The following is an 18,709-nucleotide window of genomic DNA, read 5'->3' as shown; positions in this document are numbered from 1 at the left end:
CCTTAGTCTGCTTGTCTTCAGCAAACTGTTTGCGGGCTTTCTTGTGCATCATCTTTAGAAGAGGCTTCCTTCTGGGATGACAGCCATGCAGACCAATTTGATGCAGCGTGTGGCGTATGGTCTGGGCACTGACAGGCTGACCCCTGACCCCTTCAACCTCTGCAGCAATGCTGGCAGCACTCATACGTCTATTTCCCAAAGACAACCTCTAGATATGACGCTGAGCATGTGCACTCAACTTCTTTGGTCGACCATGGCGAGGCCTGTTCTGAGTGGAACTTGTCCTGTTAAACTGCTGTATGGTCTTGGCCACCGTGCTGCAGCTCAGTTTTAGGGTCTTGGCAATCTTCTTGTAGCCTAGGCCATCTTATGTAGAGCAACATTTTTTTACCTGGCGGTAATCCCTAGTGTAGGTCGGGGTTAAATTTCAGTACCATTAGCGGTAACCCCGAGCCACACTCGGGATTACATTGCAGAACCCTGGTCCAGGTTACTTACCTTGTCCCCAGGATCCTACCATGTCCCCCCGCTGTGTCTGCGGGCTCTGTCCTCCACCCAATGCTCTGTGTGCCGGGCTCCGTTCCCTGCGAGCGTCACGATGCTTGGGGGCGGAGCCCGGCGGACAATTCAAAAAGTACACCAAACATAACACAGTACACTGTAATCTTACAGATTACATTACTGTATCAAATCATTTCACATCCCTTTTGTTCCTAGTGGTTTGTCCAATGCCCTGCATGCAGTTTTATATGATATATACAGTTCTTTCTGCCTGGAAACTGGAGATTGTCCATGGCAATCAAAAAGTGTCCCTCTACGTCAAAAGTGGTTTTAGACCAGCTAGAAAACAGCGATAGTAAATTAGAACACTTGCAGAATTGAGCGATAGTAAATTGTGGGGAAATTAATTTTATTATATTATATTATTTTTTATAATTATTTATAGTTATTTATTATATTATAATTTATGATTTCGTGTTTCAAACTTTATCATACCCGGGATGTCTACTAGACTCTTGTTTGGACAGATTTAAGTGAGTTATTACTAAGAATTACAGACCTACAATATAAAACGCCAAATTTCTATGCAAAACAATGTACCGCTTTGAGACGCAAAAATCTGACATAATCATACCGCCAGTGTGGCTACTAGGTGGACTGCTTATTACCCACCTGGAGCAGCTTTGCTTGTATTCAAAACACCAAGATCTGTGTTTTTTAATGCTTTTGACTTTTTTTAAATGGCACAGATGACATCTGGTTAACCCGGGTCATCGCTTCCAGGTTACCATAGTACCATAGAGAGCCGATCAAAGCCAATCTTGGCTTCGGGTGTCTGACCAGCTGGCACTCAGGTTTCCCGGTGGGATGGGAGAGCCTGAGCAAGCTGCAGAATTCGGCAGGAGGAGGGGGGGATGTTCCTTCCCGCTGCCTGTAATAGCAATTGAGCGACTAGTTTGCTGTTCCGATTGCTATTACAGGAGATCCGACTGCCAACTCCAAAAACGGTACCGGTACAACCACTTGAAGACCAATGACATACCAGGTACATGAGGGGTTGGCAAGTGGTTACAAGCCCCTCTCCCACTCACAGAATGTTGAATTAAAATATGAATTTTACCTAGCACAGCATTGTCAGTACATGGGACCCCCCATCATTGGAGGTAATTTATTCAAAACAATTGTTTTTGTCTGGAGTTGGGCTTGGACCAGAAAAAAAAAATTCCCTTGCAGTGCCTTCCACCTCCCCCATCCCACTGCATGGGTTAAATACCTGTTATGTTTGGGGATATAGAAATAAGATGTAATACTTGCTTTATACCTTGCCCTGGGTGGCTTCCCGGACCCTGTATCTGGTCCCCTGAAGACTGTTCTATAATTTTGTAACAAAGAATGTCAGAGAAGACGGAGATGGTGATCAGGGGAGCAGACAAAAGGTATTACAGACTTTCCCTCTCCCCCCTAGACATCACCAGCATTTAAAGTGACACCAAACTCTGGCAAGTATGTATTTTTAACCCAAAAATGTCCCTTCTTTTGCTCCTAGCCTCCTCCAAATCTTCACATTCCCTTTTTTTTTTTTTTTTTTTTATGCTACTGTGATCTGACTTCCTGTTAGAGGGTGGCTACGCTCATTCTCCATGGTCCACTGTATATAGGAGTGTAGTCACCCTTTCTTGCGCACTCCTGGGATGAACTATGGAGTATGGGATGTGTAGTGTGCATAGAGCAGAGCACATGATCTCAACTATTGTACACTGCTCATTCCAAACAAATGGAGGTGAGTGGAAAAAGGAGAGGCTCAGGAGCTCACTGTGAATGTTACAAGGAAGCAGAAAAACACAGTAAGGACTCTTTCACATGGGACGGGTCCATGATGATCCGCCCCGTGAACATCCGCTTGCTCAGCGGGGATCGCTACGCCGATCCCCGCTGAGCAGGAAGATGACAGGTCTGTCTCTGCACACTGTGGAACGACGGACCTGTCAGAGCGCCGCTCTCCCCTATGGGGGATCGGATGACGACGCACCGTAGAGTCCGTCGTCACCCGATCCAATCCGAAAACGGATGGAAAAGTAGGTTTTTCCTCCGCTACACTTTTTCGGATCGGAGCGGGTCGGATGTCAGTGGACATGTCACCGCTGACATCCGACGCTCCATAGAGATCTATGGAGGGTCCGTTCAGGTCCGCCTAAAAAACTGACAGGCGGACCTGAACGGATCGGCCGTGTGAAAGAGGCCTAAGGCTTAATGTACACGGGACATTTTACAACCTCTCCTGAACGATTTAACGTGACAGATAGTAACTGGCATTTAAAAACGTCTGTTTTGCCGCATTTACATGCCGTGTTTAGCTGCTTTTGCGTTTTTAGAAGCTTTTTTTTTTTTTTTTTTTTCAAATAGTCAAAAAATCGATAAACACCTGTAAACGAAACACGGCTAAATGCGAGTTACCTCGTTTAGCCGCATTTACAAGCTGTTACAGGGGTTTGGCGTTTCAAATGCCTCTGAACATCTGTCCTGAACGCATTTTTTTTGCTTTCCAAAAAATGCTTCTAAACTCAACTGCCTAGAATCGACTATAAACAACCCTGTGTACATGTACTGATAAGATAACAGAGGAGAGTTCAGGGGCAGTGTACATGAAGCTTTAAAGTGGTTGTAAACCCTTACAATCCACTTTTTGCTACAGGTAAGCCTATAATTAGGCTTACCTGTAGCTACCCTGGATATCTCCTAAACCTGCACTGTTTAGGAGATATCCCTTGTACCTGCATGTGCCGACGTCATCGGCACGTGCACTGAAGCAATGGCACGTACGTGCTGTTTGCTTCAGTAAGTGTGCCGTTACCGGCGGCTCCCGCGCACATGCGCGGGAGTGACATCATCCGGTGCTGTGTATGGGCAACGCTGCGGGGGCTTCAATCTCAGGTGAGTATTACATAATGAGCTAGTATGCATACTAGCTCATTATGTCTTTGTCTTGCAGGTTTTTTTTTTTTTTTATGTGAGTTTACAACCACTTCAAGAAACAATTTCATGAAAAACAGATTAGATGGCCATTAAAGCAGAGTTCCACCCAAAAGTGGAACTTCTGCTTTAAGTACTTCCTACCCGTGACATGCCACATTTGGCATGTCATTTTTTGGGGGGGGGTGGGCCAGGTCCCACTTCTGCTCCGGGCCTAGGCGACTCCCCCCCCCCCCCCAGATGGCCCCTCCCTCCCTGCAATCTTCTGGGACATGTCACAGGTCCCAGAAGATTGCATGGCAATTCACGACGTGCAGTGCGACTCGTGCAGTGAGAACCCAGCTGTGAAGCTGCAAGCTGTCACAGTCGGGTACCCCCGGTAGTAATGCTGGCACCTCGGACAGGCGGAGGGAGAGGAACGAGGCTTCGGACGCCCGCATCGATGGACCGCTGGACAGGTGAGTGTGTGTATATTAAAGGTCAGCAGCTACATACACTTTTTGTAGCTGCTGACTTTTAATAAACACAGAACCGGGTGGAACTCCGCTTTAAGTAGTGAAATGTGCATGGATTCTTTTTGGAGAATAGAGCTAGGTATACACTAGTAAAAAAGAAGGAGCAGGAAGGGAATCTTTTATCAAACAAAACAGTGTTTGAGGTTTTTGTTTGGGTCTTTCATTGCAAAATTATATGTTAGGGCTGCTTTCACACTGGTCCGTTGCAAAATATGTGGTTAAAATGCATATGCGTTTTTGCCATGTTTCTTGTGCACTTTGCACCTTGAAAAAAGGACATGTAACTCAAAAATTGCACCGAAAGTTTTTGATGCATTTTGCCACGATTTTGGTGAGTTTTCCATTCATTTCAAAGGGGGGGGGGGTGCGTTTTTCATGCATTTCTTTTACCACTCCAAATATCCACCAAAAATGCAGCATGCAAAACACAAGGCAAACATTTTTTGAAGTGCTTTCAGACGACATATTTGTCATCGAATGTTCTGATGACAGTTTTTGTACGAAAGTTCATTCAAAGATCTACTAGCGTTGGGCCAGCTTAAAGTGATTTTAAAGGTTCATTTTGTTTTTTGTTTTTAAATAACAAACATGTTATACTTACCTCCTCCTCTTCTCGAGTGCCCCCTTGGACAGCTGCTTTCCATGGGGGGCACCCGTGCGGGTGCGCTCCCGAGTCCTGCTGCTGCGTCCATTGACACAGACAGCAGGACTTGGCTACGCCCCCGGCTCCCGTGTCACTGGATTTGATTTACAGCAGTGGGAGCCAATGGCTCTTGCTGCTATCAATCTGTCCAATGGGGACCTGAGGCACTGGCGTTGCTGGAACGATCGAGTTCAGGTAAGAAAAAAGGGGACTCTGGGGGGGCACTGCTGCAGAACAGAAGGTTCTTCACCCTAATGTATAGAATGCATTAGGTGAAAAACCTTGAGAATTTACAACTCCTTTAAAGTGGAGATTCACCCAAAAGGGAAAGTTCTGCTCCCAACCCAACCCCATCCCCCTAATATTTGGAAAGGCTTTTTTATGGGGGGGGGGGGTGTAGCGTGTACCCGATTTTAACTTCTTCCCCCCCCCCGCAGACTTTTTGGACACGTCACAGATCTCAAGAGACTGCGGGACCACTCATGGGACGCAGCGCGGCTCACGCATGCGCGGTGGGCAGCCAGATGTGAAGCCACAAGGCGTCACAGTCAGTTGCCCACAGTTAAAGTGTAAATTCACCTTTACAGAAAATCTGTAGCTGCTGAGGTTTTAAAGAACACACAGAATCCAGTGATGTGGTCACCCGACCCGGCTCTTTACCGGTGTTTGGGTTTCCGGCATCTTAAAGTGTAGGTTCACCTTTACAGAAAATCTGTAAGGTGACATTACACTGGATCCCCCTCCCCATGTCACCCGGTCCTGCTGTACCAGATTGCTACAATCCCCTGCTGTCATACACCAACAAGCCGCTTCACCGGTCCGGGGATTTGAAATTCCGGCGGCTTTCTCTCCTCACTTTGGTGACAGTACGGGCTAAAGGGCTTCTGATTGGTCAGCGCCGTCCATGTGACGGTGCTGACCAATTAGAATCCCTGTAATCCATACTGGCTAATACAGACACGAGATTAGGCCGTAGGGTTTTCCAATCCCCAGACCGGTGAACTGGCTTGTCTGTGTATGACAGCAGGGGATTGTGGCAATCTGGTACAGCAGGACCGGGTGGGATGGGGAAGGGGGTCCAGTATAAGGTCACCTTACAGATTTTCTGCACTTTAAATTGCTGGAAACCCAAACACCGGTAAAGAGCCGGGTCGGGTGACCACATCACTGGATCCTGTGTGTTCTTTCAAACTTAGCAGCTACAGTATTTGTAGCTGCTGACTAGAGATGGGCTCGGGTGTGTTCGGGATCCCACCTGCCCGATCCCGCCAGGAAGCCGAAACTGCACACCGCTAATCACAGGCAGTGAAACAGTTCTCAATCTATGCAGCTGCGGACCGGGAAATGTCTCCCTGCCTGTGATTAGCGGTGTGCAGTGTCGGCTTCCTGGCGGGATTGGGCAGGTGGGATCCCGAACACACCCACACCTAATTCTGACTTTTACATTTTTGTTTTCACGGTGAAGAATCTATTTAAGGATATTCTTTAGTGTCACCGTTGAGTGTTAGTTCACCTTTTCAGAAAAAAATCACACCGTACACCTTATGCCCCCGATTATGTGTACAACATTTATTTGATTTTCCATGTAACATATTTCGTGCTTTTTTGTCTCATGTGGATTTTATATGTTTTTTACGCTACTTTATTAACCACTTGCTTACAGGGCACTTAAACCCCCCTCCTATCCAGACCAATTTTCAGCTTTCAGCGCTGACGCACTTTGTATGACAATTGCGCGATCATACAACACTGTACTCAAATGAAATTTTTATCATTTTTTTCCCCACAAATAGAGCTTTCTTTTGGTGGTATTTGATCACCTCTGCAGTTTTTATTTTTTGTTAAAAAAAATGTAAAAAGACCGAATTTAAAAAAAATTTTTTTTTTTTTTTTTTATATTTTGTTATAAAATTTTAAAAAGGGTAATTTATCTCCTTCATTGATGTACGCTGATGAGGCGGCACTGATGGGTGGCAGTGATGGGCACTGATCTGGTACATTGATAGGCAACACTGCTAGGCAGTGCCGGTACAAGGGGTGGGCGGGAGGATCGGCTGCCCTGGGCAGGGTGTGGGAGGAGTGTGGGAGGGGGCTCTAGGTCGCCAGCAGCAGCATGCAGAGAATATTTAGGTTATGGCTCCACTCAATGCTACAGTCTGCCCAAAAAGTGGGCTGAGGATGCACCCATACATATTGCTTGCCTCCTCTCTACAGCGGCAACCACATTCTGGCACAGAGGGAGAAGAATTCATTCTACTGGGCTTGATTTCTCATCAGTCTGGCTGGCTGGATCGGGCTGTGACACTGAGAGCTCCTCTACAGGTGGGCGGAGCAAGATGATACAACAGTGCAGTTCCGATCATTGCTTTCCGCCCCCTGCATACATCATACAGCTCTCCCAACATGAAGATCTCACAGGATGGATGTTAGTTTTCTTCCATGTGAGTCCCCACTGCTCTGCCTTCCAAACTCTACCTGGCTGTGCTGTAAACTCGCCCTGTACTTTGCAGAGCAGGTTTACAAAAAGTGAAGAACAATTCTTATATATGTTGGGAATATACTGGGACTTTTCATTTGTTAATGTTCTCTGCTGATCCATCTAGTACTTGTGTATAGGGAGGGGATCCAGTGCTTAACTAACTCCCCCCAGCTGTCTCCCATCCTAAACACAGGATATGTCTCACTAACAGCAGTGTACTTACTATATTATTTGCCTGATATAAGCTGGGTGCAATGAAAAAATAAATACCTGTCCCTATTAGCTCAGTCTCCTGTCAGTCTATTGAGCCCTCCCCTGCTCTGTCAGCCCCACATTCCCAGAAAAGAGCTGAGGTGTTAGCATAGAGCTCTGTACATGTGCAGACTGGGGATAAAGGCTGGGGAAACATTATTTCAGCAAGCTGCAAATGCCATCGATGTTGTTGGGAATCAGAGCCCCCCTGTGTGTCAGAGCCCCCCTGTGTGTCAGAGCCCCCTGTGTGTCAGAGCCCCCTGTGTGTCAGAGCCCCCCCTGTGTGTCAGAGCCCCTCTGTGTGTCAGAGCCCCCCCTGTGTGTCAGAGCCCCCTGTGTGTCAGAGCCCCCTGTGTGTCAGAGCCCCCCTGTGTGTCAGTGCCCCCTGTGTGTCAGAGCCCCCCTGTGTGTCAGAGCCCCCTGTGTGTCAGAGCCCCCCTGTGTGTCAGAGCCCCCCTGTGTGTCAGAGCCCCCTGTGTGTCAGAGCCCCCCTGTGTGTCAGAGCCCCCCTGTGTGTCAGAGCCCCCCTGTGTGTCAGAGCCCCCCTGTGTGTCAGAGCCCCCTGTGTGTCAGAGCCCCCCTGTGTGTCAGAGCCCCCCTGTGTGTCAGAGCCCCTCTGTGTGTTAGAGCCCCCTATGTGTCAGAGCATTTCTATGTACTAAAACTCAGTGTATTTTTTTCCTAAAAAGTTTGATAATTGATAATCCACTATGCAAATATCTTGTGACATAAAAAACTGCAAGACCCACCATTTTTAATCTCCAAGGTCTCTGATTATAAAATATATAATATTTGTGGGTTCCAAGAAAAAAAAAAACGAATTGTTCCATGTATGAGAGAGATGTCAGAATTGGCCCAGAATGGAAGGTGTTTGTTACCCCAACATTTCCTATTCCTGATATGTGCCTGCTGTACCATGTACTTGTATGAGAAAGTCTCCTGTTCTCTTTGTTTTGCTTCCTTTATGTGAAATCCCTGGTGTGTCTGTCAGTCCCTCTGCTTTCCTAATAAAAACTGACCACACTAAGCAGGAGAGCACAGCGTGGTCAGTTCTCTAGCTATGATGGGAACTCAGCCTGCTCTCCTCCAATGATCAGACTTGTCCTGACACACCCCCCCCCCACTGCACAGCTTTTCACTGAGAAGATCAGTGTGCTGCTGCTTCTCCTCCCCAAGCTCTTATGCAGCTGAGAACAGAGGGAATGTGATCACTTATAAAAAAGGCAACAAAGATATTTATAATTTTTTTATTTTTTATATCTATACACAAATGTTTTGCTTACCATTTCTATTTTAATCGCTTGCTGACCAGCGCACGCTGATGTACATCAGCAGAATGGCACTGGGGGCAAAAGGGCAAACAGGTATGTCCCCTTTAAGAAGCGGTGTTGCGGGCGCGCGAGTGCCACGTCCTCCGTGACAGCGGGTCCCGTGGACTCGATGTCGGTCGGATGCCCGCAATCGTGTCACGGAGAGGTAGAACGGGGAGATACTTTTGTAAACAAAGCATTTCCCCGTTCTGCCTAGTGACATGACAGAGATCACTGCTCCCTGTCATCGAGAGCAGTGATCACTGTCCTGTGTGTTGAAGCCCACCCCCCCCCTAACAGTTAGAATCACTCCCTAGGACACACTTAACCCCTTCACTGCCCCCTAGTGGTTAACCCCTTCCCTGCCAGGGTCATTTACACAGTAATCAGTGCATTTTTAAAGCACTGATCGCTGTATAAATGACAATGGTCCCAAAATAGTGTCAAAATTGTCCGCCATAATGTCGCAGTCACGGTAAAAATCGCAGATCGCCATTGCTAATTAAAAAAAAATTATTAATAAAAGTGCCATAAAACTCTCCCGTTTTGTAGACGCTATAAATTTTGCACAAACCAATCGCTTATTGCGATTTTTTTTAACTAAAATTACGTAGAAGAATTCATATTGGTCTAAACTGAGGAAAAAAAAGGGTTTTTTTTATATTTTGGGGGATATTTATTATAGCAAAAAGTAAAAAAATATTGCTTTTTTTTTCTCAAAATTATCGCTCTATTTTTATGTTTATAGCGCAAAAAATAAAAACCACAGAGGTGATCAAATACCACCAAAAGAAAGCTCTATTTGTGGGGGGAAAAAAAGGACGTCAATTTTGTTTGGGTACAACGTCGCACGACCGCGCAATTGTCAGTTAAAGAGACGCAGTGCCGAATCGTAAAAAGTGCTCTGGTCAGGAAGGGGGTAAAATCTTCCGAGGGCTGAATCGGTTAAAAACCCCTTTTATACTACACCAGGTCTCTTCCTTGTTAGGAATGGTTCCTGGGCCCCAGGGCCCCTGTGAATGGGGCCCCGCTTTCTTAATAATGAGTAAATCTAAAAATAAATAACGGTGTATAAAAATAAAAATGGGTGTGCGATGACATTAATAATAAATAAATATAAATAAAAGATTGTGAATGGAAAAAAATAGGTTAAAAATATAAACAAATAAAAGTAATATAAAATAAAAAAATAAGAGAGTATAAATATACATAAAAAAATAAAGATAATGAATAAAAATGTATATAAAAAAATAAAAAAGGATACATTTATAAATAAATTTAAAGAATAAAGATAAAAAAAAAAGGGTGTATAAAATAAATAATAATGATAAATATAATAGTTAATAAATATAAAAATAACTATGAATCAGGGTGTATAAAAATAATAAATGCATATGAAAAATAAAAAATGGTGTAGAAAAAGAAAAAAATATATAATAATGGGTAAATCTAAAAATAAATAATGGTGTATAAAAATGGGTGCTTGATGAAATGAATAATGAATAAATATAAAGGGGTATAAAAATAATAAATGAAAACCATAAATACCATAAATAAAATGAATAATTAAAAAAATGTAGGAAAAAAAAGTGTGCGTTGCACACCCGATCCACATAGCCCAGGGTAGACTAGAACTCGTGGACCTGACGATATACCTCCCAGCACTGCCATCTATAGGCAGCAGGGCCGGTACAAGGGGTGGGCGGGAGGATCGGCTGCCCTGGGCAGGGTGTGGGAGGAGTGTGGGAGGGGGGCTCTAGGTCGCCGACAGCAGCATGAGCATGCAGAGAATATTTAGGTTATGGCTCCACTCAATGCTACAGTCTGCCCAAAAAGTGGGCTGAGGATGCACCCATACATATTGCTTGCCTCCTCTCTACAGCGGCAACCACATTCTGGCACAGAGGGAGAAGAATTCATTCTACTGGGCTTGATTTCTCATCAGTCTGGCTGGCTGGATCGGGCTGTGACACTGAGAGCTCCTCTACAGGTGGGCGGAGCAAGATGATACAACAGTGCAGTTCCGATCATTGCTTTCCGCCCCCTGCATACATCATACAGCTCTCCCAACATGAAGATCTCACAGGATGGATGTTAGTTTTCTTCCATGTGAGTCCCCACTGCTCTGCCTTCCAAACTCTACCTGGCTGTGCTGTAAACTCGCCCTGTACTTTGCAGAGCAGGTTTACAAAAAGTGAAGAACAATTCTTATATATGTTGGGAATATACTGGGACTTTTCATTTGTTAATGTTCTCTGCTGATCCATCTAGTACTTGTGTATAGGGAGGGGATCCAGTGCTTAACTAACTCCCCCCAGCTGTCTCCCATCCTAAACACAGGATATGTCTCACTAACAGCAGTGTACTTACTATATTATTTGCCTGATATAAGCTGGGTGCAATGAAAAAATAAATACCTGTCCCTATTAGCTCAGTCTCCTGTCAGTCTATTGAGCCCTCCCCTGCTCTGTCAGCCCCACATTCCCAGAAAAGAGCTGAGGTGTTAGCATAGAGCTCTGTACATGTGCAGACTGGGGATAAAGGCTGGGGAAACATTATTTCAGCAAGCTGCAAATGCCATCGATGTTGTTGGGAATCAGAGCCCCCCTGTGTGTCAGAGCCCCCCTGTGTGTCAGAGCCCCCTGTGTGTCAGAGCCCCCTGTGTGTCAGAGCCCCCCCTGTGTGTCAGAGCCCCTCTGTGTGTCAGAGCCCCCCCTGTGTGTCAGAGCCCCCTGTGTGTCAGAGCCCCCTGTGTGTCAGAGCCCCCCTGTGTGTTAGAGCCCCCTGTGTGTCAGAGCCCCTCTGTGTGTCAGAGCCCCCCTGTGTGTCAGAGCCCCCCTGTGTGTCAGAGCCCCTCTGTGTGTCAGAGCCCCCCTGTGTGTCAGAGCCCCCCTGTGTGTCAGAGCCCCCCTGTGTGTCAGAGCCCCCTGTGTGTCAGAGCCCCCTGTGTGTCAGAGCCCCCTGTGTGTCAGAGCCCCCCTGTGTGTCAGTGCCCCCTGTGTGTCAGAGCCCCCCTGTGTGTCAGAGCCCCCTGTCATAGTTGCCAACATTGCAAAAAAAAAATGTGGGACACGTTTTTGGCTGTAGGCGGAGCCGTATAATAATTAGGGGGCGGGGCATGCGTTTGTGGGTGTGGCTTAGCAATAAAAAGCAAAACTACGCGCCGCGGTGAACAATGGGCGTGATTTACGTGAAAAAGTGGGCGTGGCTTAAATGGGCGTGGCTCAAAGGGGGTGTGGTTAGAGTCTGAGATGAATAAGGGATGGAGAGGGAAAGGGGGAGAGAGGAATGAAGGGACAGCAGCCCCAGATCCTACACAACAATAGAAATATGTGTATTCTAGAAAGTTTAACAATCAGCAGATAAAGATACTCCAAGCACCTGGTGTTAGCTCTTCAATCATCCCGGCACCATGATTGTTATGGTGTCAGGATGATTGAAGCGCATTATTTCTATTATTACATAATTACATAATATAAAAATAAATCATTCAACTCACCATAATGCAGAATCAGTGGGATCCCTGTGCGTGTCACCTGCCACGTCGCCTGCTACCAGCTGTCCATCTATGTATCAGGTGCCACCAGCAGAGTCCGTCCTTGTATCAGGTGTCCCAGCAGAGTCCGTCCTTGCATTAGGTGCCCCCAGCGGAGCCCCCCCTTACATCAGATGTCCCCAGCGGTGCCCCCCTTACATCAGATGTCCCCAGCGGAGCCCCCCTTACATCAGATGTCCCCAGCAGAGCCCCCCCTTACATCAGATGTCCCCAGCGGAGCCCCCCCTTACATCAGATGTCCCCAGCGGAGCCCCCCTTACATCAGGTGTCCCCAGCAGAGCCCCCCTTACATCAGATGTCCCCAGCGGAGGCCCCCCTTACATCAGATGTCCCCAGCGGAGCCCCCCTTACATCAGATGTCCCCAGCGGAGCCCCCCCTTACATGAGGTGTCCCCAGCGGAGCCCCCCTTACATCAGGTGTCCCCAGCGGAGCCTTCCTCACATCTGAGTCCCCATCAGCAGAGTCCTCTTTACATCTGTGTCCCCATCAGTCCTCCTTACATCTGGTGCCCCCGTGACATCCAAACTATACGGCCCCCCCTGTGACATCCAGACTATATGGTCCCTCTCCCTGTGACACCCAGACTATACGGCCCCCCGTGACATCCAGACTGCCCCCCCGTGACATTCAGGCCAGCCCCCCATGTGACATCCAGACTGCCCCCCCGTGACATCCAGACCAGCCCCCCCTGTGACATCCATACCGACCCCCCCGTGACATCCAGACCACCCCCCCCCGTGACATCCAGACCAGCCCCCCGTGACATCCAGACCAGCCCCCCCCTGTGACATCCAGACCAGCCCCCCCTGTGACATCCAGACCAGCCCCCCGTGACATCCAGACCAGCCCCCCCCGTGACATCCAGACCAGCCCCCCCCTGTGACATCCAGACCAGCCCCCCCTGTGACATCCAGACCAGCCCCCCTGTGACATCCAGACCAGACCCTCCTGTGACATCCAGACCAGCCCCCCCGTGACATCCAGACCAGCCCCCCCTGTGACATCCAGACCAGCCCCCCCCTGTGACATCCAGACCAGCCCCCCGTGACATCCAGACCAGCCCCCCCTGTGACATCCAGACCAGCCCCCCCCCGTGACATCCATCGAGCGGAGCCGCATGAGGAGAAGCCAGCACATAACGCACCCCAGCACATGTCCAGGGAGGAACTCCAGGAGCGGCCAGCGGTGTTCTGGCAAAAAGTGACTGTCCCCCCATCTGAGCGCTCCGTACTGCGCAGGCGCTAGATAGACACCGGCGCTGTGTGTTCACTGGAGAGGGGAGGGGCCGATCCGTGCAACTAAAGAAGCCGATTCATTGGCTGCACGGATCGAGCCCCCTTCCTCTCTTCCTCCGGAGCCAGCTGCTAGAGATTTAAAAATCAAACATTCCCGATTTTCCCGAAAATCCCGATTCGGGACAGCCTCCGATTGGGACGAGGGTCCCAAAATCGGGATTGTCCCGGGAAAATCGGGACTGTTGGCAACTATGGGCAAGTGCCCACTCACCAATCCCACCGACCTGTGGTATTGAAGAGTGGCGTGAAGGCTTCGCAGCAGGTTCCCGCAGGATCTGGCTCAAGGGATGGCGCTCGAACCTCGTGTTGCACTGCACCGCAGCTCATCACATCTAGCGTGGATGTGATGAGAGCGGCCTCCAGGCTGCCACTGAATGATCAGAAGTGTATGGCAGTGGATACTGCAGCACCCGCTCACAATGACTCTTTGTCCCTGTTGTACAGGCCGCAACTTGGCCGCAGCACAATCTAACACAGAGTCACTGCTTGTAGATCCAGACCGTGGTCCCAAGAGAGTGATTCTGTCCCCCCCACAGGCTTTTTAAACCCTCTCCCAGCATACTGTTCTACTTACCCTAGCTGGCTGGATTTTGTAGTTCATAACAGTCTGACTGAGTATAGAACTTGGATCTTCTGGACTACATGTCACAAGATGCTTTGCTCCAGTCTTAGTTCTCATTCACCTTGATTGCAGGATATGATGAAATAAAGTCCAGACTGGGCACTAGAAGGAAACAGCCACACTGTATCAATGTTGCAGAGTGTCTCCTGAAAATGCAGGCAATATTAGCCAGCCCCTGGCTACAAAAGTTTTTCTTAGTTTCTGTTACAACATTTTGCAAATAACTAATTTTTCTTCTTCACTGTTGTGTACTGATGAGGTTGCACTGATGGGCACTGATGAGGCGATACTGATAAGTAGGGATGGGTAAAGAGTTCGGCCTTAACTTTGGTTGTTCGGACGTTCGGCGAACACGGAACAATATGCGGTGTTCGGGGCAAATTCGAAAGTCGCGGAACACCGTTAAAGTCTATAGGACACTAACATGAAAAATTAAAAGTGCACCAAGCCTTTAAAATGATCACTTTTAATTTTTCATGTTAGTGTCCCATAGACTTTAACGGTGTTCCGCGACTTTCGAATTTGCCCTAAACACAGCATATTGTTCGGTGTTCGCCGAACGTCCGAACAACCAAAGTTCAGGCCGAACCCTTTACCCATCCCTATTTATCAGTATCGCCTCATCAACATGGGGACAAGGTGCTTTGGGGGCTACTCCAAAGCACCCTCCCCATGTTGAGGGCATGTGGCCTGGTATGGTTCAGGGGGGGCGCTCTCTCACCCCCCTTGTTTGCTGCGGCCTGCCAGGTTGCGTCCTCGGATAAGGGTCTGGTATGCATTTTGGGGGGGACCCCTACGCCATTTTTTTTTTTTTAAATTTTGGTACTGGGTTCCCCTTAAAATCCATACCAGACCTGAAGGGTCCCCTCAAGCATTATACTGAATATTATGCGTGGCCCTTTGGTGATGTCAGGGCCCGCATTTGAGGCTCCTTATAGCTCATAAGACAAGAACTGCTCGACATCATTGAAGAGCGCATTGAAGAGCGCCCACCACCAGAGAAGAGGTGAAGAGGACCCCATATACCACATCACCAGGCATCAGAAAGAGGAAAGATTGCAAAAAAAAAAGGATGAAATACAAGTGGAGGCCACCAGGTAGGAAGCAAGGGGGTGGCTGGGGTCGGGGGAGTTTTCCAGGAATCAAGCTTTAATCAGTCTTTAATGTTCAGTACTATACATTAATTTCTTCCTAAAAAACTAGAAATTTCAAAGCTAAAGTGTAAAAAAAAGAAAATCAAACAATTTATTAAAGATACCAAACTGTTGCATCTGGGAAGGTGGATTTATCCACAGGGTGGTGCACCTGGACTGGGGTGGGGGGGGGGCTGGATTTTCTTTTCTTTTTTACATGTCTTTTCTATGACTCCCGCTCTGCATGGCGTGGTTTGGTTTACCTTCTTTTTTTTTCTCTCTCTCTTTTGGTGTTTTTGTGCTTTTTGTACTATGCAAAATTTTAATAAAAATAAATTTGCAAAAAAAAAAAAAAAAAAAAAAAAAAGGTACCAAACTTTCAACTTTCAAGGAACCTCTCCAAACTAATAAATCACTAAGCGATTAAACCTTCCCGTCCAAGTTGCAGAAGTTAAAATCCATGGAAACCATTGTCCGCACAGGGCTAATGTAGTTTGGTCCTCTTTAGCTGTGATTGTATCAGAAGGTAATTAGAAAAAGGCTATTAAAGAAGCACAAAATAGTTCAATAAATATGTTAAAAAGGTATCTACTTCTCCCACCATAGATAATTGTTTCCATTAATTTCTCAGAGCAATTAGCCGCTTGGGAAGGGAGGTTATGCGGGTTACACACGCTATTGTCAAGGGAAATAGGATTAACTGCATCACATTAAAATATTTATTAAAAATAACCACAAAACAATAGCGCTGCCGTTTTCTGAGGTTGTTTTGCATAACAATAGTTGCAACGAATTAGGGCCTTAGGTAGAAGAATTAAATCAATGGAAAAGAATTTGATATGACTAGTCATGATTGGCACAACTGAACTATTAAAAAAAAATAACCATTTAAAAAGATAAGCAGCTCACTCCCCCAATGACTTAAAACATAAAATAATGGATTGTTTGTGTATGCATTAAAGCTGAACTTCAGGCAAATAGCAGACGAATCGCATATATGGGAGCTGTTTTAGCTGGCAAAGGATTTGTATTTTTGTCCGTACTGGTCTAAAATTTACACAGCTCTGCTCTGTCTGGGAGGACAGGAGATCTGATTTTTTTTTCCCGCTGCACTTAAAGTTTTTTACTAAATCCACAACAGTGCCAAGGAAGTTTCTGTATGAATAGGTGGACACTATGCAGAACACAGCAAACAAATACTAAAGTGTTACTAAACCCACAACAGTAAAATCAGTCTGTATATGCAGTAGTAAAGCATGCTTGTTAAACTCAATGTGGAACCTAAGGGTTTAATCCTGTGCATTGTGTAAAAAGGCTGTTTGATCCTGTCTTCTCTGATCCTCCCCTTCTTTTACTGTCCCCAATCCATCTGCTGATAGTACAGAGCCTTGGGGACACTCTGCACATGCTCAGTTTGGTGTGTATTGCTAGAGAGCTTCTTTTTTTTTTCTTGGGAGATTTCATGTGATCAGCACAGGGCCAATCAGCACAGAGGGTCAGGGATCCTGCAGCCTCATAGGAGAGACCAAGGAGAATGAAAACTCCTCCTACAAGTTCTAACCAGAGGTTGACAGAAGTCACAAGACTGCTATATACTGCTGATGAGAAAAGGTATTTAGCAGTTTTTATTTACTAGAATAATTGCATTTCCATGTTCTGCGTACTGTGGGGGACCAGATATAATAAATGCAGGGTCCTGAGTTTAGTAACACTTTAAAGCGGAATTAAAGGATATTGCAATCATTTGCCATCTCCCTCATTGGCCTATTGGCACCATTATTTTTTTTTTTCTCCTGGGCTCAGGGCTTTCTGTCATCTGTGTCAACACAGGATGACGTAACCCTCCGATACAAATGCATGGGAGTTATTAGTCCCAGCACCCAGTGCATGCCAAGCTGGTACACAGAAGTGCACAGGCATGGCTTAGTGTACAATCAAAAGTAAATGGCAAACAGGTATGACACAGGGATTAAGCTGGAAACTCTTTTACAAAAAACCTTTTGCCTAGAGATGCCACTGATGACTGAAGATGGCAGTGTGTATCTGTTTAATGCTGTTACAAAAGGTACTATTACCTCAAAGAATACAAGCTAGCGCTGTTTATGTAATACTGCAGCGATCTGATACAATTATAGTATTAAAAAGCAATAGTTAATTCATTAAATTTTTATATTAATAAAATATATATATTTTAAATTTTTACCAGTTTGTCAGGCTATAATAAAACATATTTTAGTTTAAAACAAATAAAAGCCTTATATGTCCTTAAATATCAGTGTAAAAATTATGTAGGTGAAATAACTCCTCATATTATCAACAAGTTAAAGGATATCTAAACCCAAGAACACTAATATCATATCCATGAATGCTGAGATTGTACACTGAGCTGGGTATGCTTGCTATCCGTATTCTTTTGATTGTACACTGAGACATGCATGCGAAGCCCAGTTTTCAATCTCGGCATGCAATGCGTACCGAACATATGGGGCACTCGCGGGAAATTCGAGCGCCGCGGAACACCCCATAATGCACTGCGAGATCACAGTGCATTGCTGTATGATGATTGGCCAAAGCATGCACCTGACCTGCATGCTTTGGCCAATCACAGCGCGCTCTGCTGAGAGAGCCATAATTGGCCAAAGGCAGGGTGCCTTTGGCCAATCATGGCTCAGGGGGCCTAAATCCACGCCCCACACTATATAAGGCTGCTTACATAGCGGCCGTGTGCAGTGTTAGCGTGGACAGAGAAATAGCTTGAGTTAGATCAAGCAGGCAGGTTATTCAGTTAGTAGCAGTGTATTTGATATATATGCAGTCGGTCTAGTATATATATATATATATATATATATATATATATATATATATATATATATATATATATATATATACTCTGCATTCAGTGTAGCCTATATATACAGTGCATTCAGTGGTGTATAGTTTCTAATACACTTCAGGCGGTGTACACAGTATATAATAAAGTGTAGTGTGGTGTTGCAAAACAAAAAATACATCATGTTCAGAAGGCCACCAAGGAGAGGCAGACGCTCACAGGCCACTAAAAGAAGGCAAGCAGCCTCTGTGTCTACACTTAACAGTGGTGGTCGTGGGCATGGTGCATCCTCTGCAGGTGGCCGTGGGGCACCCTTGTCTTTTTTGTCTGCTGCTGGCCGTGTTATTGAGCCACAAAATGCAGAAAAGTTGGTGGAGTGGATAATGAAGCCTCCCTCATCCTCCTCATCCTCTGTCACCCAGGCTCAGAGTAGTTTGCCTTCCACAGTCACTCCTTCCATAGCCCCACCATCATGCACGGAGGAGTCCCCAGAATTATTTGACCACAGTGTCGGTTATATGCTGCTGGAGGATGCGCAGCGATTTGAAGGCTCCGATGCTGGTTCACAGGTTGAGGAAGGGAGTAAAGTAAGCCCAGAGAGA

Source organism: Aquarana catesbeiana, linkage group LG01, assembly GCF_042186555.1.
Source record: "Aquarana catesbeiana isolate 2022-GZ linkage group LG01, ASM4218655v1, whole genome shotgun sequence".
Lineage (NCBI taxonomy): Eukaryota > Metazoa > Chordata > Amphibia > Anura > Ranidae > Aquarana > Aquarana catesbeiana.
The sequence above is the reverse complement of the archived record's forward strand: the minus strand, read 5'-3'. Positions refer to the sequence as shown.